Genomic DNA, 18,224 nt, shown 5'->3' on the forward strand with positions numbered 1-18,224 from the left:
GCCAGCATTTATTGCCTATCACTAATTGCCCTTGTGAAGGTGGTGGTGAGCCACCTTCTTGAACCGCTGCAGACTGTGTGGTGAAGGTACCCCCACAGTGCTGTTAGGGAGGGAGTTCCAGGATTTTGACCCAGCGACGATGAAGGATCGGTGATATACTTCGAAGTCAGGGTGGTGTGTGACTTGGAGGCGAACTTGGAGGTGGTGGTGTTGCCATGCGCCTGCTGCCCTTCTCCTTCTAGGTGGTAGAGGTCGGGGGTTTGGGACGTGCTGTCGAAGAAGCCTTGGCGAGTTGCTGCAGTGCATCTTGAGGATGGTACACACTACAGCCACTGTACGCCGGTGGTGGAGGGAGTGAATATTTAAGGTGGTAGATGGGGTGCCAATCAAGTGGGCTGCTTTGTCCTGGATGGTGTCGAGCTTCGTGAGTGTTGTTGGAGCTGCACTCATCCAGGCAAGTGGAGAGTATTCCATCACACTCCTTACTTGTGCCTTGTAGATGGTGGAAAGGCTTTGGGGAGTCAGGAGGTGAGACACTCGCCACAGAATACCTAGCCTCTGACCTGCTCTTGTTGCCACAGTATTTATGTGGCTGGTCCAGTTAAGTTTCTAGTCAATGGTAGCCCCAAGGATGTTGATGGTGGGGGATTCGGTGATGGTAATGCAATTGAATGTCAAGGAGAGGTGGTTAGAGTCTCACTTGTTGGAGATAGTCATTGCCTGGTACTTCTGTGGCGCGAATGTTACCTGCCACTTATCAGCCCAAGCCTGAACGTCGTCCAGGTCTTGCTGCATCTGGGCATGGACTGCTTCATTATCTGAGGAGTTATGAATAGCACTGAACACTGTGCAGTCATCAGCAAACATCCCCATTTCTGACCTTATGTTGGAGGGAAGGTCATTGATGAAGCAGCTGAAGTTGGTTGGGCTTAGGACATTGCCCTGAGGAACTCCTGCAGCAATGTCCTGGAACTATGATGATTGACCTTCAACCACCACAACCATCTTCCTTTGTGCTAGGTATGACTCCAGCCAGTGGAGAGTTTTCCCCCCGATTCCCATTGACTTCAGTTTTACTAGGGCTCCTTCATGCCACACTTGGTCAAATGTTGCCTTGATGTCAAGGGCAGTCACTCTCACCTCACCTCTGGAATTCAGCTCCTTTGTCCATGTTTGTACCAAGGCTGTAATGAGGTTGGGACCAGAGTGGTCTTGGCAGAAACCAAACTGGGCATCATTGAGCAGTTTATAGGTGAGTAAGTGTCGCTTGATAACACTTTCGATGACACCTTCCATCACTTTGCTGATGATTAAGAGTAGGCTGATGGGGCGGTAATTGGCCGGATTGGATTTGTCCTGCTTTTTGTGGGCAGGACATACCTGAGCAGTTTTCCACATTGGACTAGAATCTGGGGAAGAGATAAATTATCCAATTTGATAGGAAGAATGAAAAAGCAGAATTTTTTTTAAAAGGTAAGAGACTAGTAAATGTTGGTATTCAGAGGGATTTTGGTATTCTTGTACACAAATCACAGAAAGCTAACGTGGAGGTACAGCAAGTAATTAGGAAGCCAAATTGGATGTTTGCCTTTAATGCAAGTCTTATTGCAATTATATAGGGCCTTGGTGAGACCACACCTGGACTACTGTGTACAGTTTTGTTCTCCTTACCTAAGGAAGAATATACTTGCCTTGAAGGAGGTGCAACAAAGGTTCACTAGAATTGATTCCTGGGATGAAAGGGCGATCCTATCTGGAGAGATTGAGTAGAATAGGCCTATACTCTCGGAATTTAGAAGAATGAGGTGATCTCATTGAAATGTATAAAATTCTTAAAGGGCTTTACAGGGTAAATGCTGAGAGATTGTTTCCCCTGGCTGGAGAGTCTAGAATGAGAGAGCATAGTCTCAGGATAAGGTGTTGGCCTTTTAAGACAGAGATGAGGAAGAATTTCTTCACTCAGAGGGTTGTGAACCTTTGGAATTCTCTACCTGAAAGGGCTGTGGATGCTGATTCTTTGAGTATATTCAAGGCTGAGATAGATAGATTTTTGGACTCCAGAGGTATCAGGGGATATGGGGATAGGGCAGGAAAGTGGAGTTGAGTTTGATAATCAGCTATGATGTTATTGAGTGGCGGAGTAGGCTCGAGGGGCTTTATGGCCTACTCCTGTTCCTATTTCTTATGTTCTTAATCACCATGACAAGGTTCTGCTAAATGTGCCCATTTGCGGGCCTTGGAGAAGGCTCTTAAAATTAAGCTGGTTCATTTGGGCGCAAGAACACTGATAGGCACCTTTTAAAAGTTTTTGAATGTATATTTTTTTTAATTTACTAAGAAAAACAAACTGACTGCTGTACCCCAATATAACTAGAAAATGGTTCTGTATAGATTTTTAAAGTCATTTTCAGTTATTGAAAATCCGGTTACTAAGAGGTGGTGGACTAGACACTCTGATTAAAATGCTTATTTTTTGTGATAAACACATTTTCAGCTGTATTAATAAAGCTGCATCGGGTTTGCCCTGGCTGGAGAGTTTAGAACTAAGGGTCATGGGGGGAAAAATTCAGTTGTTTGCACCTCCCATTAGCGCCTTAAGAGGGCGCTAATGGGGCGCAACTCAACTAGTGCCCGGGCGCGGCGATGTTTGCGCCGCTCGTGAAATTAACTAGACATTTTGCAGCGGCGCTAAACACTACCGCCACAATCTCCTGCGCCGGCAGATTGTGACGTCAGTCGAGTGCGCAACGCCCCGGGCTGGATATTGAGTGGCGCCCCCTGCCTTACCGCCTGTCGCTAGCAACGACAGGTTGAGGGGAGCGTTATGCTGTCAGAAAGGGACTTGGGGAGCGCTATTTAAAGGTGACCGCTTCCTGCCTATTTTTGTCGCTGACATTTTTGCACCACGCATTCTGAGAGAGAGAGACTTCTGGAGAGATTCAACTCTGTGTGAAGGAGTTTTGAGTACTGAGCAGCACTTTGCAGGTTTATTTTGATTTGCCCTTCCTTGCTTCGCCAGCGCTCTGAGGTAACGCCTCGCTCCTCGGCCTTTGCGCCTTAAGACAGGTGTGAAGCGCCTGATTTAGCGCTCCAATCACCTCCAGGGGCGATAAAAGCTAAGTTTGCTGTTGGAGGCGATAATTAGCGCCAGGCGCTAAACTTTGTGCACGGCCGATAATGGCGCCCCAAACGGGGCGATTCTGAATTTTTCCCCCATAGTCTCAGGATAAGAAATCGGCCATTTAGGACTGAGATGAGGAGAAATTTCTTCACTCAGAGGGTTGTGAATCTTTGGAATTCTCTGCCCCAGAGGGCTGTGGATTCTCAGTCTATGTGTATATTCAAGACAGAGGTCGCTAGATTTTTGGGCACTAAGGGAATCAAGGGATATGGGGATAGGGCGGGAAAGTGGAGTTGAAGTAGAAGTTGACCCATGATCTTACTGAATGGTGGAGCAGGCTCGATGGGCTGTATGGCCTACTCCTGCTCCTATTTCTTATGTTCTTTCCTCTAGTGGTTGAAACAAGAGCAAGGGGGCATAATCTTAAAATTAGAGCTAGGACATTCAGAGGTGAAATCAGGAAGCAGTTTTTCACAAAAAGGGTAGTGGAAATCTGGAACTCTCTCCCACAAAAGGCTGTGGATGCTGGGTCAATTGAAAATTTCAAGACTGAGATCAACAGTTTTTTGTTCGGTAAGGGTATCAAGGGGTATGGCCCAAAGGCAGGTGAATGGGATTGAGGTACAGATGAGCCATGATCCAATTGAATTAGAGAACAAGCTTGAGGGACTGAATGACCTCCTCCTGTTCCTAATGTTCCACCGGCAGCGCAACACCTCTATATTAGAAATGTTTAACTTACAGAAAACAAAGACATTTAGTTGGATTGAAAATAACCAGATGCAGATGCGCTCCCAATATTATTACGCAACAGCAATAAATTGGCATTAAGCCAATATATAATCTCTTCTTTTTAATAAAAAAGAGCGATCGAATAAGCAAAGGGATCTAAGACTTGAAATTGTATGGTTGGAATCAACACGGGCATAAAATGCAAAAGAGCCAACTTAGCCCTTCTATAAGTGAAGAGATATTAGAAACAGTGACAAACTCAGTCAGATTGTTATCTTATGCTCTTTGAAAACAAATTGAGAGGAAACTGTACACAATCAAATCTCAGGTCTCACCTGTAGTGTATGTGCTTTAAGTCAGAACTACTTTTTACAGCTCCTGTATACTGTAGTACCGGCAGTGACCACACCGTTATATAAGCTGTGCGCATGCCTCTGTACCCCAGTCTAGAGATTACCCTCCTCCAGTAAAGACCTGTTATTTGTTAATGTACAGCATCCGTGTGATTATTTATCCACTGAACCACGGATCCAACAGTGGCGACGAGTGTCGATTCGAATCTACCTGCAACATAAAAAAAAAATAGTCGAGTCCAGGAACACGGGCGTCGACCGCGAGCAACTGCCCAGCAGTCAGGCAGAGATCCAACTTCGCTGGGGAGGCTGTGGAGAGCCGGGCTTGGTTCCCCAACCACAACGAGCAGTAAGAGACCGACGACAGGTCCAGAGCAGACCCTTCCCGAGCAGCGGCGGCTGGAGCCGACCGACGGCAGAGAGAGAGAGCCGAGCAGCGTTGACTGGGTAAGAAAGAGGGTGAAGAGAGCAGGGCGCAGCCGGGGGTTGATCACCGAGCGGTGTCGAGGGAAAATACTGCAAACCGGAGAGAGAGAGGGTAAGAAACAGCCGGGTTCTAGACTGAGCGGCGTCGACAAATATCAAGAGAAGAACGCGCAGAGCACAGCCAGGGATCACGGGCTGAGCAGGGTCCACGGGGCGAAGCAAGGGGAGATGCCACTGAGCCGCAGAGAAGCAGGGAGAGCGCGGGAGGCGCCATTGAGCTGCGGAGAAGGAAGAGCGCGGGAGATGCCATTTTGCGAAGCCTCAGCGGAGAAGACGGGCGAGCGCGGGAAGGAAGGAAAGCGCGGGAGACGCCATTTTGTGCCAGCGGAGAAGAAGGGGAAGCGCGGGAGGCGCCATTGGTGATAGTTAACGCACAACCAAGGATGCCGAAGAGTGGCAGTATCTCTACGTTCGACAATGAAGTCGAAGATTGGGCGACATATGTGGAACGTATTGAGGTGTACTGCAGGGCGAATGAAGTGCCAGATGTTAATAAAGCACTGGTTCTGTTAAATTCCATGGGTGCAAAAACTTATGGGTTACTGCGAAATCTAATAACCCCAGAGAAGCCGGTAAACAAGAATTTTGAAAGCATATTGGAAATCCTACAGGACCACTTAAACCCCACACCGCTGCTGATAGCAGAACGATTTAAGTTCCATAAAAGGAACCAACACAAAGACGAAAGCAATGCTGAGTACCTAACGGAACTGCACAAGCTATCAAAATACTGCCAGTTTGGAGCGGGACTAGCAGACACGTTAAGGGACAAGTTTGTGTGTGGGCTACAAAGTGAAGGAACCCAGAAACGGCTTCTATCAGAAAAGGACCTTACGCTGGACAAAGCTTTCAGTTTGGCAGTATCACACGAAGCAGCCGCAAGGGGCGCTGCAGATATACAACGGAGACCGCAAGAATATGGCACCAACGAAATGACCTATGGAACAGGGAAGTGCTATCGCTGCGGCAGAACAACACATGACCAGAAAGATTGTTGGTTCAAGGACCAAGTGTGCAGACAGTGTGGAAAAGCAGGACACATAGCAAGAGTCTGCAGGTCTGGGAAGAAAACCAACAGTAAGAAATCTCCACAGGAGAAGTACAAAAAGGTACACCAGGTGATGGACAGTGGTTCAGACGAACAAAAAAGTGACACAGACTCCGGAAGCAAGGAGCTGGGTTGTCTGAAACTACATAATGTAACCGAAATGGAGGATCACCAGACTATCTGGGTTACACTCAAGATAGACGGAGTCCAAGTGGAAATGGAATTGGACACAGGGTCACCTCTAACAGTCATAAATCAAAGAGACTACAAGCGGCTATTTTCACACATACCCTTGAAAGCTACAGAGATTGTCTTGAAGACGTATACGGGGCAAAAAGTCTACCCCAAAGGGAAAATAAGGGTGAAAGTGACATATAAAGGTCAGGAAATACCTAAAATGGATATATATGTATTGCCAAATGGAGGACCACCACTGCTAGGACGTGAATGGATCCGAAAGATACAATTAGATTGGCATTCCATACAGGCACTGAAGGTTGAGGCCAAAAAGGATGACGACGTCACACCTGGACGACTGTCAAAAATGCTAACTGACACAAAAGAAGTGTTCCAGGAGGGACTAGGAACACTAAAAGGAATAACAGCAACAATTAAAATCAAGGAAAATGCAAGCCCAAAGTTTCTGAAGGCCAGACCAGTGCCTTATGCGATCAGACCAGCGGTTGAAGCAGAGCTGGAAGGTTTGGAACGTTCAGGAGTACTGTCCAAAGTGGACTTGAGCGAGTGGGCTACACCCATCATTCCTGTAATGAAGAGGTCGTTGAGTAATACGCCTGGGGAACCAAAGAAGGTCCGCATCTGTGGGGATTTTAAGGTGACAGTGAACCCAGCCCTTCACACGGTGCAATATCCACTTCCACGAATTGAGGATATTTTCGCCTCGCTATCTGGTGGTAAACGCTTCACCAAAATTGATCTAGCCCAGGCGTACTTGCAAATGGAGGTAGAAGAAGCTTCAAAACATTACCTTACGATCAACACCCATAAAGGTCTCTATCAATACAACCGGCTGGTGTTTGGAGTAGCCTCGGCTATCTGGCAAAGGGCGATGGATCAGGTCCTGCAAGGGATTCCAGGGACCCAGTGTTATTTGGACGACATCTTGGTCACGGGCGAAAATGATGGTGATCACCTTGCTAACTTGGAGAAGGTGCTCGCCAGATTAAAGGAATATGGGCTACGAGCTAATCGCCACAAGTGCGAGTTTTTCCAGAAACGGTTTGCCAGAGCAGATCTGCTCTGATAATGGACCACAGTTTGTGTCCGACGAGTTCCAAAAATTCATGAAATGGAATGGGGTAAGGCATTACACATCCGCCCCGTATCATCCAGCCACCAATGGATTGGCTGAGAGGTTCGTACAAACCTTTAAGAAGGCGATAAAGGCCATGTGCGACGAGGGAATTCCACTACAGCATAAGCAGGACAATTTCTTATTAGCCTACCGAAACGCGACACATGCAGTTACCAACCAAACCCCGGCCATGATGTTCTTTAACCAAAGGTTGAGATCTCATCTGGACTTGCTCAGACCAAATGTGCGAAGAAATGTTGAGGACAAACAATTCCAGCACATCAACGAGAAGCCGACAAGGAGCTTCAATGTAGGGCAACCAGTCTTGGCCCGGGACTATCGAACAGAGAAGTGGCAACCCGGAACGATATGTACAAGGCAGGGGCCATTAATGTACACCGTGGATGTCGGGAGAACATTGTGAGACGGCACGTCGATCAGATCTTAGCATCACAGGAATGCGCCAACCCCATGTCTCGAGTACCTGGGGATGAACCCAACATACCGGTAGCATCTACTTCAGACCCAGTAGCAGTGGAACCCGATGATCTACCCGATGAAAAGGGGTCAGAATCGCCTCTGCACCAAGAACAAGAACCTCTGGAAAGGCGCAATCCCGAAAGGGTCAGGAAGCCGCCCCAAAGACTGAATCTATAAATGGACTTTTGTTATTGAATGTACATGTAAAAATGTAATTGTTATTTGAATATTAAGGGGGTATTATTAATCTAAAAAGGGAGGAATTGTAGTGTATGTGCCTTTAAGTCAGAACTACTTTTTACAGCTCCTGTATACTGTAGTACCGGCAGTGACCACACCGGTATATAAGCTGTGCGCATGCCTCTGTACCCCAGTCTAGAGATTACCCTCCTCCAGTAAAGACCTGTTATTTGTTAATGTACAGCATCCGTGCAATTATTTATCCACTGAACCACGGATCCAACATCACCAGTACCAACTAATAATATAACAAATATTAGTTCTAGTTATGTAACCTCAAGTGGATTGTGTGGCCCAGAAAATCATCATGAATATGATTTCTTTCTACCCTTGGAACAGGAACTAACTGGGACTATTGGGAAACAGCAATCACTAAAATTCCATAACAAGAGAGGTTTCTCTCTCAATTCCACAAGCACCTGATCTATTAATGCTGGACTTATTCTGTTGCACAATACAATCACATTGCAATCTTGTAAAGATGGCCACATTGCAATATGTAAACCAAAAGTTTTATCAGCTCCTCCCCTAAATAATCACTTTTAAACTATAGGAAGCTAGACAATTGGCTAAATACTGTCAATTGAGTTGTTCACTGCAAAGAGACAGGAATTGTCACAGATTGCTGAATAAAATACATTGTATATTCTGTGTCAATAATGCCTTGTCTGTCCTTTAGTGGAGAGAAAAACATGGGTTAATTGGAAGTTTTTTTTATTAAAGTTAATGTACTGACAGCCATAACAAATTCAAAACCTATGAAGTTTTTTTAAAATTTATTAAGTCATGGGATGTGGGCATTGCTGGCAAAGCCAGCATTTATTGCTTATCTCTAATTGGCCTTGAGAAGGTGGTGGTGAGCGCCTTCTTGCACCACTGCAGTCTGTGTGGTGAAGGTACTCCCACAGTGCTGTTAGGGAGGGAGTTCCAGGATTTTGACCCAGTTACGATGAAGGATCGGCGATATATTTTCAAGTCAAGATGGTGCATGACTTGGAGGGGAACTTGGAGGTGGTGGTGCTCCCATGCGCCTGCTGCCCTTGTCCTTCTAGGTGGTACAGGTCGCGGGTTTGGGAGGTGCTGTCGAAGAAGCCTTGGCGTGTTGCTGCAGTGCATCTTGTAGATGGTACACACTGCAGCCACGGTACGCCACTGGTAGAGGGAGTGAATGTTTAAGATGATGGATGAGGTGCTGATCAAACGGATTGCTTTGTCCTGGATGGTGTCGAGCTTCTTGAATGTTATTGGAGCTGCACTCATCCAGGCAAGTGGAGAGTATCCCATCACACTCCTGACTTGTGCCTTGTAAGTAGTGAAAAGGCTTTGAGGAGTCAGGAGGTGAGACACTCGCTGCTGAATACCCAGCCTCTGACCTGCTCTTGTAGCCACAGTATTTTTGTGGCTGGTCCAGTTAAGTTTTTGGTCAATGGTGGCCCCCAGGATGTTGATGGTGGAGGATTCAGCGATGGTAATGCCGTTGAATGTCAAGGGGTGGTGGTTAGACTCTCTCTTGTTGGAGATAGTCATTGCCTGGCACTTGTGTGGTGCGAATATTACTTGCCACTTACCAATCCAAGCCTGGATGTTGTCCAGGTCTTGCTGCATGTGAGCACGGACTGTTTCATTATCTGAGGAGCAATTATATTAAGAAAGAACTTGCATTTCATGACCTCACGACGTCCCAAAGCACTTTACAGCCAATGAGGTACTTTCTAATGTGTAGTCACATAGGAAACACGGCAGCCAATTTGCACACAGCAAATTCCCAGAGACAGCAATGTGATAATGACCAGAAAATCTGTTTTAATGATGTTGGTTGTGGGATAAATATTTTCTAGGACACCAGGGAGAACTCCCCTGCTCTTCTTTGAAATAGTGCCAGTGGATCTTTTACATAGACCTGAGAGGGCTGATGGGACATCTTATTTGAAAGTTGGCATCTCTGACAGTGCACTGAAGTGTTAACCCTCTCCGGAGTGGGATTTGAACCCACAACCTTCTGGGTCAAAGACAAGAGCACTTCCACTGCACCAAGCCTAACACCAAGTATCCTGGACAGGGTCTAACACCATGCACTTCTAAATAATCACCATATAGCCTTCCACCTGTAGTGTATGTACCCGTCTAGCTTTAAGGGAACTATTGAATGTAACCGTTCACCTTTAAGAGAACTACTTTAGGTGTGGCACTATTTGTTTGGCTTCTGTATACTGTAATACCGATAGTGACCACACCAGTATATAAGTGTTGTGGCAGGATTGCTGGGGCAGATTCGCCCGGACCTTCGAATAGTAAAGACCTGTTTTGTTTGTTACTTCTGAAGTCTGTGTATTTATTAACTGCACAACCCACAGGCTTTACAGTGGCGACGAGTCCGATCGTACCCTGCGGCAAGATTACCAAAGCAAGAGCGTCGAAGAGAGGCAACCGCCCTCGTCGTGCTGCTGGAAGAAAACATGAGGCTGCAGCAGGAGAAAGGTGGAAGACTTTAGCAACAAAAGCTTCCATTAGCAACAGGCACTGACTACCCTTCTACCATGGTGCGGAGTGAGCCGATCAGCAGGGAACAAGGCGGCCGAAGAGACTGTGAGTAGGGGAAGGTGTAGAAGTATCCGGAGGATAAGGGCAGAGCACTCGACCTCGGTCGAGGGGGAGCTGTGCCGGCCAAAAGTCGGGTCCAACGGCGTCGGGTGACAGCCGGACCGCGATCGGCGGGAAAAATCCGGGCAGCGACCGCAGCCACGAAGCGCTGAGCCTGCGAGTAGGCGCGGGAAGAGAAACCCAGCCGCAGCCGGGGAGGGAAACACCGGTCTGCGAGAGGGCTGGGGAGGCGAACGGGAACCGTGCGGGTGAGAGCCGGGTGCGGAGAGAGAGACTGCGAGGAGCCAGTCCAGCGGCTGAGCTGTTCTCCACCAACGGGGTACTCAGAGCCGGCAAAACCGAACATGCGGGAGTGGGTGAGAGACACAGCCGAAAACGGGGTGAGAGACTGCGCGAGAGCCAGTCCAGCGGCTGAACTGTTCTCCACCAACGGGGTACCCAGGGCCGGTAGCACCGAACGTGCGGGTGAGAGAGCGACAGAGCCGGGGACGGAGAGAGAGACTGCGCGAGAGCCAGTCCAGCGGCTGAACTGTCCTCCGTTAACGGGGTGTACCCAGCGCCGGTAGAGCCGTGCGGGCGGGAGGAAAAGACATAGCCGAGTAAGGGGAGCAGTGCGGAAGCCAGCCAGCGGCTGAACCTGTCCGCTGTGGGGGAAGCGTACCCCTTCCACCGGGAAGAAACGCGGGAAGCCGCCATTAGGCGGAGAAGACGCCAGAAGCGGGAAACCGCCATTGAAGTGGGCGGGGCGAGAAAGGAAGAGCGGGAAACCGCCATTTTTGCGGGAAAACCGCCATCTTGATTGACATACCGCCATTGAAGCGGGCGGGGAGAGAAGGAAAGAGCGGGAAACCGCCGATTTCGCGGGAAAACTGCCATCTTAGAAACAAACAAATAAATAAGAATACTTAAAGAAATACTGGTGCTGCTCCCAAGGGAAGAAAAATGCCTAAGCGAGGGAATATTAACGACTTTAATTCTGAAATAGAAGACTGGGCCACGTACGTGGAACGCATCGAGATCTATTGTGAAGCCAACAAAATAGAGGAAGACGACAAGGCGATAACATTGTTAAACTCGATGGGCGCAAAGACATACGGGCTCTTGAAGGATTTACTAGCACCAGCTAAACCGGTGGATCAGTCTTTCGAAGAGATTGTGGTTGTTCTGAAGGACCACTTGAACCCCGCACCGTTGATGTTGGCTGAACGATTCAAATTCTATGCAAGAACGCAACGGAAAGACGAAAACAACGCAGAATACTTGGTCGAACTGCGTAGGCTAGCGAAATACTGCCATTTCGGAGGGAATCTGACAGAGGCACTGCGAGACAAGTTCGTAGGCGGATTGTCCAAGGAAGGGACGCAAAAGCGCCTACTAGAAGAGAACGACCTTACACTTGACAGGGCTGTCCTTATAGCCGCATCACACGAAGCCGCAGCGAATGCAACGGCGGAAATGCAACTAAAGGCGGCGGCGCTCGGGGTGGACCAAATTACCTCGAGTACAACAAAATGTTATCGTTGTGGGAAGACAACACACGACCAGAATCAATGCTGGTTTAAGAACCAAGAATGTAGGAAATTTGGCAAACTGGGTCACATCGCTAAGGTATGCCGGTCAGGGAAGAAGACCAACAACCAAAGGAAACCATCACAAGAAAAGTACAACAAGGTATACAAGGGGGCTGAGAAGAGTTCAGACGAACAGAATCCAGACTCAGATCCAAACGGCCAGGAGCTGGGTAGTCTGAGTATCCACCATGTGAGTAAGGAAGCTGACCTACAAACTATCTGGGTCATGCTAAAAATAGCTGGAGTCCAAGTGAAAATGGAGTTGGACACTGGATCAGCTGTATCAGTCATAAATCGAGGGGATTACCACCGGCTATTCTCACACATACCCTTAAGAGATACCAAGTTCGTATTGCAGACATACACGGGGCATAAAGTATACCCCATGGGAAAAATAAGAGTCAAGGTGAGAGATGGGGTAAAGAACACCCAAGAATGAACTTGTATGTACTACATGAGGGAGGACCACCACTTCTAGGACGGGAGTGGATCAAGAAAATAGACATGGAATGGCACTACCTACAAGAAATGACGAGTGAGGACTCGGTGCAGACAAGCAGCTCAGACTCTGAGCCGGAAGACGATAAGTCCAGCCCACGTATGAAAAACAAGGTTAACATGAACTCACTGACTAAGGTTGGAAAAACGATGGCGTGCATAAAGACAGAGAATTCTGAGTCTGTTCAAGTCACAGACATATGCATTACGGAGGAACACCGAGCTCGAACTCAACGTTATTTCAAAGTACGACAACAATTTGAACAATTAAGTTACCGTCTCGTACAGGAGATGAAAACAATGAAAAAGTTCTATGACACCGAATGGGAGAGTCTGGAAAGACAACAGAACCTGCTGGCTCAAGCAGAGAGCGACCATAGAGCCATCGTGACCAATTACCGATCACACCTCCCTTATGATGTTCAGGAGTTAGAATATTTGCATGATCTAGAGATACAGCATAAAGGCAAACCACGCTACACTGAGGATTTTGTTCTGCAATTGGAGACGGAGCTAGTGCAGGTAAGGTTAAGAGAAGCTGAATTGCAGTGTGCACTTAAAGAGATGCAGAAAAAAATCTTGGACATGGAAAAGAGAAACGCTTCTTTACCTGATGTGAATAATGTGGCCATGTTGCAAGAGGAGCTTATCACTCAGTTAAATGAAAATAAAGGGAAAATGACTGAGATAGACTGCAAGAATAAAGAAGATTTGATGGCAGTGAGACTTCAAGAGGCAGATAGCATAGCAGCCTTGGCTGAACTCCAACAGGAAATTGCGAAAGAAGCAAATGAAGAGGAATCTTCAGGAAGCCGGGATTTTATTCCAGTTCTTCTCTACGACTCCTTACAAGCAGAGTGTGAGAAGTGGAAAGAACAGTATGAACAGGCCCAGGCTACAATTCTGGAGGGGATTAACTCGGCAACCTCCGAAAAGCTAGTTTCAGTAGAAGCATATGAACAACTAAAGGTTGAACATGAGCAAGAAGTCCAAAGGCTGCAGGAAATTCTTGATGAGCTCAAGGCCAAGACAGACTCATCGGTAGAAGTTCCATCCATAGATGAGAATTTAGCGGTGAAAGACATGGCAGAACATGAAAGACAAGATGTCCAAGAACTCATAAAAATATTGGAGGAAACCCAAGACAAATATGAGGCGGCAATGACCGAGGTTCAACGACTTGAAGAGCAGAGTCAACTGGGAATCCTTTCAGTGGAAGGGAAGGAAACTGTAAGAAACACAGAGACTGTAAGAATGGGCTCTGAACATGAGCTTGGGAGCATCAAGGCGCAACTTCTTCGAGCGCTTGAAACCAAAGTACAAGAGGAAAGGAAGGTGAAAGCATTGGAGGGAAAGGTGGATGAAATGGTGAAGACTCTGATCCACAGAGTCCCCGCGGAAGAGTTAACGGTCAGCCAACTCCTTCACATGCTGAGAGACAAGACTCCACAATGGGAACACGAGCTTCAATCTGCAAAGGGAAGGAATTCGGAGCTCCCAAAAGTTACAGAAATAACTGAGGTGGCAACACAGATTTTGTGTTACAGTTTACTCTATGAAGAGTTCGTTGAATCACGTCAATGTGAACAGAAGAATGTTGAAACAGCTGCTTCAGTAGAAGGATTAAATAGCCTGATACCACAATCCCCGGTGGAAGGGAAGGTATTGAACTCACAAATGAGGTCAGTAGTGAAGGAATGGCAGACAACCCAGGAAGAGCGGGATGAATATGAATGCATGAAGAAGTCTTTTCAAGAAAGATGTCTAGGGAAGGAACCACCGTCAGCTAACGTCCAGATGGGTGAGGAGGAAGAAGAAGGCTCTCTCGCTGGCCTAACTCAGGACGAACCCGAATATTACCATGACCTGTTGAGTGACACTGAATATTACGAGGATGTGGTCTGCCCAGCTTGTGATGAAAACTCCCAAAGTGCTGAAATCCGGAGGAAGCACTTAAGGTCTAAGGAACATAGAGAGTTGATGGCGCTACAGCTGGCAGCCGAGAAAGGAGCTCCGAGAGTTTCAAAAAGGCAGAAAAGAAAAAGAAGAAGCAGAAGATAATAACTGTCTAAAATATTAGCACTTCAACCATCTCAGGCGGAACACTACGAAAGGAGCTAAATTAGTTGAAAAACTGGAAAATGTCAAGACAGCCAGTTGGTTGTAAAAGTCCGCACTGCTGGTTCAACAGGACGAAAGTTCAAGCTGTTACGTCAAGAAAAAGGCTATGGAGGAGTCACGCTAGCCAGGTGAACTGGCTACACCAAAGAAATGTTGTTCGGAACGAGTCAAGATCAGAGACTGAATCTATGAACTGTTTCCGCAGAGACTGAACCTGTGAACTGTTCCCACCGAGATTATATCTGTAAATTGTTTTATATGACATTGACTCCACCGAGATTATATCTGTAATTGTTTATAGGAAGTTGAAGATATGTATGTTTAACAGAGACTCTGTAAGTAATAAGCTAAAAAGGGAGGATTGTAGTGTATGTACCCGTCTACCTTTAAGGGAACTATTGAATGTAACCGTTCACCTTTAAGAGAACTACTTTAGGTGTGGCACTATTTGTTTGGCTTCTGTATACTGTAATACCGATAGTGACCACACCAGTATATAAGTGTTGTGGCAGGATTGCTGGGGCAGATTCGCCCGGACCTTCGAATAGTAAAGACCTGTTTTGTTTGTTACTTCTGAAGTCTGTGTATTTATTAACTGCACAACCCACAGACTTTACACCACCAATGCTACGTTCATGGCTATCGAGTTTCCTTTCAAATGAATCTACCATCTTCCCACTCCTTTTCCTTAACTCTGGACTACAAAGGCTCTATTCTTTCTCTGACACTTCTTCATATGTGGCCTCTTCCTCTCACCGTGCAACGCTATCCAATCTTTTGTTGATGCTTCCATTGTAAATTTAACAACTCCTTTCAGATTGCACAGACAGTGAGCACAATCTCCAGAACTCATTCAGTGTAATGGAGGAGCCATTATATCCACCCATTTCAATATAATGGAAATCTTAAAATAAAAGCAAAAAAAAGGTAGGAAATTCACGGCCATGCATATCTAAAAAGAGAAAAGACACATTAGCATTTTGGGCAGAGACCCTTTGTCAAAGCTAGAAAACAAAAGACAAGGAGAACCTTTTATAGGACTGAGAAAAATAAAGACGGAAGGAGAGAACAGCTAACGGTCAAGAACAGATATGTTAAGTATTGATAGAAAGATCGCTGGTGGGGTGTAATACATTGCGGAGAGTGCTGCATGATACACAAAGGTCAGTCAAGCTGTGAAAAGGCACTGAAAAGACAAAGAAAGCAAACAAATAAACAAATGTTGCAACTGTTATAGAGAATGCCTGAAGAAGAGTTACCGTAAATGGAGGTGACGGAAGAAGACATGAGTGTGTTGCAGCAGCAATGGAACCCACAGCACAACTCAGCACAATTGGGTAGTAAATCAGCAATCTCACTCAAAGAATGACTGCTGTGGGAAATGGAAAAATTCATACTGGTAGAATAGAAATTTATCTTCTGAAATTTGGCTTAAAATAAATTTATTAAAATTGCAGAAAGAAGAATTTGATATGAACATATCAAGTATTCACATGATGAATATCACTAAGTCATTGACAGTATTGCACCTGATCTTTCAATAAAGAAATTGTGAGTTAAAACTTTTTTTTTTTGGCAAGAGACCGACCGGTAACATATAATTAAAAGGTGATGTTTAAATTGCTGTAACCAATGTTATCTTTGAAAGACTAGATGGAGAAGATTGATGGATATGTCCTTTAGCTTTTCGATACTATTGGAACCCAAGGTAACATGTAAGATATGTTGGTATCTGGGGTAAGATCGAATTCAGCAGCTTGAAGAAAAAGAGCTTTCGCTCTTATAAGAACTTAAGAAATAGGAGCAGGAGTCGGCCATTTGGCCCTTCGAGCCTGCTCCACCATTCAATAAGATCATGGCTGATCTTCCACCTCATCTCCACTTTCCAACACTATCCGCATATCCCATGATTCCCTCAGTATCCGAAAATCTATCGATCTCTGTCTTGAATAAATTAATGACTGAGCATCCACAGCTCTCTGGGGTAGAGAATAACAAAGATTCACAGCCCTTTGAATGAAGAATTACTAGCTAAGCTTAACACCCTCCAATTTCCTGGAGAAAACTGTGATTTATTTAAATTTTTTGCTTCATATATAAATACACTGGTAACCCATATACATTCTACGTTTATGGACAAGTGACAGGTCTCCATCAGGTTCAGACTTTGTTGCTGATGTTCCTAAGCTAGTTGGCTGCCAAATTAAAAGGCCCTTTTGCAGGCATTCCATTGATAAGTGATAAGTGAGTCTTTTATGGTTCTCGGGTAACTTACTTTGAAATGTTAATGTGTGTTCACAGCAGAACGATATTCTATGACTGCTATTAAAATGGAATAAAAGAGAAGCTATCTTACAAATAGAGCTTACATGATTGCTGACTAATACAGAATTACAGAATGATGGCTACAATTTTGCAGTTAATAATCCTTTGAACAGTACGTAAAATGGACTTAAATAAATATGAAGGCAAACAGATACGAAGGTAGGTTTTATAAATTTGCATTGCCTGCACAGAGCTGCGCTTACTGGGAGTTCCCATCGGGAATTCGGGCACAGAGAATAGTTAGTCCCATTAGATTGTGCGGGATCAATGCCCCGTAAATTGTTCGAAGGATACCTTTGAGATTCGTTGGGGAAATTCCCTGTAAACTGCCAGAAATGTGCGAAAATGGAGTTTAGCTTGAAAGCTGTCCAGATAAAATGGAAGTCTGTAGTTGAACTGAATGCTGGGAAATAGCTCTAAAGCAAAGCTTATTCAAACCATCACCCAAGCTCTTAGCCATGGATGCTCCCAGATGATTGAGCCATAAAAATCTTCTAAGCTAAAAGCCATGAAGCAGTTAAAGCCAGAAAAAGTCCTTAGTAATGACTTCAGACAGGCCTTACGGCAATAAAAATGTTACTGTTCACATTTAGGATAACACTTAGAGAGGATAAACATGTCACATCTTTCCATTTGTGTGGAATAAAACTTTGAGAAATCAAGATGGATAAGGAGATGGGCGAAATATATGTGGCAGACACAAGTCTGTCCACTCCGGGAAAACTATGTTCCGGTGACTCAGTGATAGTCAGAGGTCTCCACATTTTGGATGGAGACCATTTGTCAAAGCTTTCTAGCACGTGTATGTGGGAGACCTCATTGCAATTAAGTTATAAACAGGTTTTGTACCACTCACACAATCTGAAGTAATCTTGTCTAGAAGTCAGTAGAGTAGCAAGAACAGAAACTATTGGTCTTTGTTAGGTGTAGTCTCTTGTAGATGCAGTTTTCTTTGTTAGTCAGAAGATTCTTTGTGCTCTTTAGTCTCCTTTAAAAAGAAAAAGAAGAAAGCCTTGCATTTATAAAGTGCCTTTTGTAGTGTCCGAGTATAAATAATACACGGACTGCAAGAGAACAATAATAACAGGTATTTACTGAACAGAGAGTAACTTAAGACTGAAATACAGAAGCCTGCTATGGCTTTATATACAGGGGTGGTCACTGCCGGTACTGCAGTATAGAATCAGTTCTTCTCTTAAAGGTACATACACAACAATTCCTCCCCTTTTAGATAAACAGTACATAACATTCATTTAACAACTAAATAATAACTAATTACAATTACAATTTTCTCTGTACTATATACATCAACTGAAATAATCAATTATAAGTT

At 45.4% G+C, this 18,224-nt stretch overlaps 1 protein-coding gene across 10 annotated transcripts in view; it reads right to left on the bottom strand.

Moving 5' to 3' along the window:
* The window catches only part of LOC147112361 (protein eyes shut homolog), a 2,879,641-nt gene that overhangs the window by 1,995,201 nt on the left and 866,216 nt on the right, over positions 1 to 18,224 (bottom strand). For all 10 annotated transcript variants that reach the window (XM_085996552.1, XM_085996547.1, XM_085996551.1 and 7 more), the window contains exon 3: positions 17,748 to 17,879. The gene's annotated coding sequence lies outside the window, so the exon portion shown is untranslated. The remainder of the gene's footprint in view (positions 1 to 17,747; positions 17,880 to 18,224) is intronic.

The sequence above is a fragment of the Somniosus microcephalus genome, chromosome 9, assembly GCF_052327205.1.
Source record: "Somniosus microcephalus isolate GS21.2 chromosome 9, FLI_Smic_1.0, whole genome shotgun sequence".
NCBI classification, from domain to species: Eukaryota; Metazoa; Chordata; class Chondrichthyes; order Squaliformes; family Somniosidae; genus Somniosus; species Somniosus microcephalus.